The sequence below is a fragment of the Miscanthus floridulus genome, chromosome 18 (genome assembly GCF_019320115.1).
Source record: "Miscanthus floridulus cultivar M001 chromosome 18, ASM1932011v1, whole genome shotgun sequence".
NCBI lineage: Eukaryota > Viridiplantae > Streptophyta > Magnoliopsida > Poales > Poaceae > Miscanthus > Miscanthus floridulus.
Window position 1 is genome coordinate 58732306 of NC_089597.1, and position 6219 is coordinate 58738524.

At 40.6% G+C, this 6219-nt stretch overlaps 1 long non-coding RNA gene across 1 annotated transcript; it reads right to left on the reverse strand.

The window, feature by feature from the left end:
* Positions 1-2054: 2054 nt before the first annotated feature.
* On the reverse strand, positions 2055-5010 carry LOC136522476 (uncharacterized). The gene is made up of 5 exons (XR_010775911.1): positions 4859-5010; positions 4690-4755; positions 4535-4592; positions 2392-2452; positions 2055-2312 (listed from the first exon to the last, which is right to left on the reverse strand). It is a non-coding gene; the product is annotated as an uncharacterized lncRNA (long non-coding RNA).
* Positions 5011-6219: the final 1209 nt, after the last annotated feature.

A 6219-nucleotide genomic window follows, 5' to 3' on the forward strand; every position in this document is an offset into this window, starting at 1 on the left:
GCTCGATGCCATCTTTGCTAACGTGTCATCTGCTTCGTTGAGCCGCCTCGGGATATGGTTGAGCTCGAGGCCGTCGAACTTGTCCTCCAACTGTTGGACCTCATGACAAAACACATCCATCTTGGCGTTGTGGTAGCTTGACTCCTTCATGACCTAGTCGATGACCAGTTGCGAGTCGCCTCGGATGTCAAGCCATCGGATGCCCAACTCAATGGTGATGCACAAGCCATTGACGAGTGCATCGTACTCAGCCACATTTTTTGAAACTGGGAAGTGGATGCAAATTGCGTACCTCATGTGCACCCTGAGGGGGAAACAAAAACTAGCCTGACCCCGGCGCCCTTCTTCATCAGTGATCCATCAAAGTACATCGTCTAGTACTCCTGATCGATGGCCGCCGGTAGCATCTAGATCTTGGTCCATTCGGCCACAAAGTCAGCTAGTACCTAAGACTTGATGGCCATTCGTGGGGCGTACGTGATGCCCTGATCCATCAGCTCAAGCGCCCATTTCGCGATTCTCCCTATGGCCTCCTGGTTCTGGATAACCTCGCCGACGGGGAAAGATGACAGACGGTCACCTGGTGTGAGTCGAAGTAGTGGCGCAGCTTCCTCTTGGTGATTACGATGGCGTATAGGGCTTCTGGATCTGAGGGTAGCGTGTCTTGGAGTCGGACAAGACTTCGCTAACGAAGTACATGGGGCATTGTACCTTGAGGGCGTGTCCCTCTTTTCCCCATTCTACAACCAAGGCGGTGCTGACCACCTGAGTTGTAGCTACGACATAGAGTAGGAGCGGCTCTTCCTCAGCCGGTGGGACCAAAATCGGGGCCTTCGTCAGGAGCACTTTGAGCTTGTCAAGCGCCTCCTGAGCCTCAGCTGTCCACGTAAATCAGTCGGTTTTCTTCAGGAGCAGGTAAAGGGGGGGGGGGGGGGGCTGTTCGCCAAGGCGCGAAATGAAGCGACTAAGCACTGTGAGGCACCCGGTAACCTTTTGAACTCCCTTTATGTTCGGAATCGGGCCCATCTTTGTGATGGCTGAGATTTCACTACAAGCATTTGACCCTTATAGCACCACTTGTTTTCACAACACCACACATTTGGTTGCAATATTTGGTTCTATGGCAACCAATGTCATAATTGGTAGCGATATATGGGCCTTATGGCCACCAAAATTGTGTGTTGTGTTAGTCATAAGCTCTGTTGCAAGAGGTACGCGCTAATGCCACGGTGGAAAAGGTGGTTGCGAGACTGGGTGCCTATTGCCACAGCTAGTGTTGAGTTGTGATAATATTGATGTTGTGTTGCAATAGCTAGGTGTTGGTGCCACCACTGTAAAGTTGGTTGCAAGTAGTTGCACATATGGCCACGATGTAATTACGTTGTCTTAATTTTAACCTGCGTTGCGATAGATCTTGCTATATTGCATTGAAAATATGATTAGTTGCAAGTAGTTGTGAATATAGCCACAATGAAACTTTGTTGTCTTAATCTTGCCCTGCGTTGCAAAAGATCTTATTATATTGCATCGGAAAAGTCATTTGTTGCATCTATTGAGGGTCTATTGCCACTAACATCATGTGGCTACATTTGAGTATATTCGGTTGCCAGAATATTTATATTGCCACTAAAATTTGTTTGTGGGCATTGTGTATCATATACGTGGGCCTAACACAAAAGGGGTTAGGTCGGCAGCCCACTAGGGCGAGTGGTCATTTTCCTCTTGCGCAACCATGGATGCTGCCCCAAAACCCCACCCTCTAGCATGACATAGACAGACTGCATGTACCTTCTAAAAAAAAGATAGGTTGCACGTGTGTTTACACCGCCCGCCAGCATTGCCACCCTCTTCAGACTGTGCATTCGGTTTAAACTGCTAATTTGGTTCAGTTTATTCAGTTTGCAAAATTTTTGGTTTCCAACAAATAGCACCTGATCAGTTTGTTTGAAAACTGAAAACCGAGCATTTCAGTTTTGGTTTTTGTATTTTGGTTTTCGATTTAAACCAAAACAACCGAACAATGAGTACAGGATTAAAAAAGGAGTGCAGGATAAACCATTAAACCATCAGCATTCAGCAATACAGGATAAAAAATAGGGTGCAGCACAGCGTCACAACCATCAGCATGCAGCCAACAGCATGCAGTCTCGCAGTACACAAGCAACAAGCCAACAGAAGTACAGAACATACAAAGATACAGGTTCATTGACACTTCTACAGATACAGAGATTCAAGTTTTCTTCATTATTCAAATAGAGAAATATTAATCACCCAGCAGCATGCATACACCGAGTAGTGGAGCACCAGCAGTCCTGCAGTTCACCATAAAGTCATCAACATAGGTAGAGAATACAAATAGAGATGAATGTGCAAAACCTGCAATAAATTTACCTTTTACCAAGTGATCAGGACTCAGGAGAATCATCCTTGGAAATGGACAGGCCACCAAGTTCTAACATAATTGATCTTAGTTAGTACAACGTATGAATCATGAAGCACATTACAAACACCGCCGCTGCACCCTATGCCCTCTCACCCCACCAACAAAAATCTAGACTTTCCCAACGCAAAGGTTGGGGACGATAACTTCTCCCTACAGAAGCCCCCCTTTGCACCCTACAGAAGGTTCATTGATCGGAAGCTCCTACTAGACACCGACTCCTAGAGGTACGTCAATCTGCATTTGATTTGTTTTATTGCTCATATCCCATGGTGTAGCGATTTGTTATTTGTAGTTTAAGTTATGGCTTTGTGGTCATGGCAGGCAGTAGTACTTTGGACAGATTGCATTGTTCTTGATCTTTGATAGTGTGAAGAAGCATGTCAGATGAAGATAGGAGGTGGATGTGTATGTGCAGATTTACTTCTGAATGGCAAACAGGATTCAAGAACTATATTAAGACTATATTTGGAGGCACATCTAAAAAAGAAACTGCTCCATGTCCATGTACTCGATGCCGTTACATCAACACCATTGCACCAAAAAAGCAGTCAAGCACCTCAACTCTCCTACAAAAAAAGAACTGATTTCAGAGCTGAACTTTCACAAGACAGCTATGTCATTATCAAGACATTATTTTTTTCTCACATTTAACAAGAGAAGGTCTAGTCACCTATGTCAGATTCGACACAATCATGTCTACTGCATAACAGATCAGGACAAAGGGCCCACGCACTAGTAACTTAATCATGATAGTAGAAATTTAGTGAAAATAGACAATGAAAGGGGAGTAAAATTCACATCTGAAAATGAAAGAGGCATATATGCAGCAACAATTTTAATATGAGAACATATATGCATGTTTATTTTAACGGATTATATCTTATTCAGTTGTTGTAATCATGAGGTATTTCACAAATGTGGAACATAACCACTTGATGTCAAATATTTCAGTAAAAAGTGATTAATAAGCAGCACTAGATATAACAATTTCACATGCAGGCCATAAGTTCTGTCATTCATCATTACAAAGCTGAAAGCACCATGCTCAATAACGAATATACAAAATTAGAAATTAGAAAACTCACCTTCAAATCACAGGAGATTATGCACCAGTGATGCAGACTAGACTCCCTCCTGAACAGATCAGCAAATATGTATGTAAGCATCTATTTTTTTCTCAATATATTATCATGCTTGGTCATAAAAAAAAACTTTGCTTCCCAGAAAAAGGCAGATGCTCACCAGGTGATGGTCGATGAAGGTGAAGTCAGGGCCAGCGACAACGACCAGTAGACGATCCGAAAACGGAGCATGAGGGGGGATAATAATGAAAGTCTATAGACTTTGCTAACTGAAGTCTTCACCAAAAAAAGGCCAAGAGGTGTGGCCTTTTCTGATGGAACCAACAGTCAATTTGGTTTTGATGAAGAGTTTAATTCAAATTAAATTAATACGAGTAATTTGCATTAGGTATGCCTGTCTTATAGTAGCAATTTGCAATATTACAATTAAAACCTTTCTTTATTGCATGAAAGAAAACAAGTTCAAAAATTTTGACCTAGAATTTGATATTTAACAACAAAGGCAGTAATAAAAACTAAGTTAAAAGTGAAACACAAACCTAGGAAGTAAAGGTCGTGATCTGCAAGTCTCCAGATTTGTCCATATTTTTTGAATTAAACTCTACTCAAGTCTCGCCACAGTTTGGGACTGGAACCCACGCAGCGGTCAGTTCTTGAATCGCAGCGTGGGCTGACTCGAATTCTACTCACCACGCACAAAAGACATACAACTCAACCATGGTAGAGGCTCAAATAGATCCAACAACCAGTAGAATTGAAAAAACAACAAAAGGGAATCTGTACAGACTTAGTAGAAAATATAAGGGAATCTGTATAGACTTAGTAGATTGAAACAGTAAAAAAGGTTCAAATGTGAATCTGTACCAACTTAATACAAAGGAAAAAGAGGTAGTATTTTCTTTTTCAATAGTGGGAAATAGTAATTGAGTTCAACAACTCACATATATCTGTTTTTCGATAAATATGAACTAACAAAATGTCGTATACCACTAAAATTGAAAATACGTACCAACGTCAACGGGAAGAGATGTCCAGCAAAATGAACTAGGCCCTTATCACAACCAGACCTGATAAAATAGATAATTAGACTCCTCTGCGGCATGGTGTCACCCAATAACAACAGGTAAAATCAACAAAAAAAAGTAGAAAAATGATCAATAATACCTTCAGGTGCACGTTCGGTGCCAACAAGTCAACAATCTCCATGGCCATGATAGGTAGTGTGACCCCCTAGGGATGAAGGAGGGGGAGATCACGAGCTAGGATTTAGAGGGGGTGATTTGAGCAGTAAGTAAGGAGGCAGATGGGAGAAGGAATGGGGGAGGGGACGCACCAGCGAGGAGACCACGGTGCGATTTGGCGGAGTAGACTACCAGAGGCAAGGTGATCTGTGGCCTCGGATTCGAGGAACATATTGTGGGGAGGGGATTTTGGCCTTTTGGGGAGAGGCGCAGGCAGGGATGCGCGGGGATGCGGGAAGAGATTATTTCCGTGAATTCACCACGAGATGCGCGGGAGAGAAGTTGACAAAAAAATAAAAAGGAAACACAATTTAATTTCATATAACTTTATATTAGTTCACTAAAGTTATTTGTCTATTATAAATATGAAAGTCATAATAAAAACAATTTTACTTTAATTGTGAACTATCTCGTGAATGTCCCGTTCCATTGTGGGCTCAGAATATTAGTATACATCAACCTTTTTTTTTTTTGATCCAAACAAAAGACTTTTGTGACCTTAGGCCAGAACCAACAATTGGCTTTTAAGCTAGCTCTAAGTATTTTTCTCATATTTTAATAGAAGAGAGAGAAAACCTAGCTCTCCATTCCAAATTATAAGACGTTTTGGCATTTCTAAATTCATAGCTTTTATTATATATCTAGACATGATATGTAAAAGTGATGAATCTAGAAAAGACAAAACGTCTTATAATTTGAAATGGAGGAAGTATATGCTAAAAGTTAGCATTATTAGAGAGGTCGGCTTAAAGCTAGTAACTAGCTCTAAACACTACGGTGCCCTTATAAGAAGAATTGGCATACAAATCATTGTTCCATTACATTTATTATATATTATATATATGTTGTTCTATTACATTGAGTTTAATGCATGCATTTCATTTCTTCTCGGGCATGAGTATGTGTAAGGCTGGGTGGGACTGGGCAATCGATTTAAATTGAAACTTCGGTTCGGTTTTTTAGTTTTTAAAAACTTTGGTTTTTGGAAACCAGTAACCAATCAGTTCTCTGCAAACCAGGAAACTGATAAATTTGGTGTCATTTTTTACTTTGACATTTTGGAATGGTTTGTTTTTGGTTTTCAGTGAAAAAATGCGCAGGTATAGGTGATATCCAGGTACGAATCTATTGGCATCCCTGTTCGTCGGTGATTGTACTGATGCATGCATACAGTTTGAAGATACATTTATTTAGACTAGGCCCCATACCAAATAGCTCCAAAATTCATTTAAAGTTTGATTAGTTAGACCATTGATTAATCCAAAATATATTAAGATAAGTTTTATTCTTAAAAAAATTACATCAACAACTTAGTTTTAAAAGTATTTCTTTATTGAGGAAGAGGTCAACGCTTCAAAAGTTCATAATATTATTTTGAATATTCATTTTTTATACTCATAAATAGAAAAAACTCCATCCATTCTTGTGTTGTTAGGTCTACAAAGGCAACATT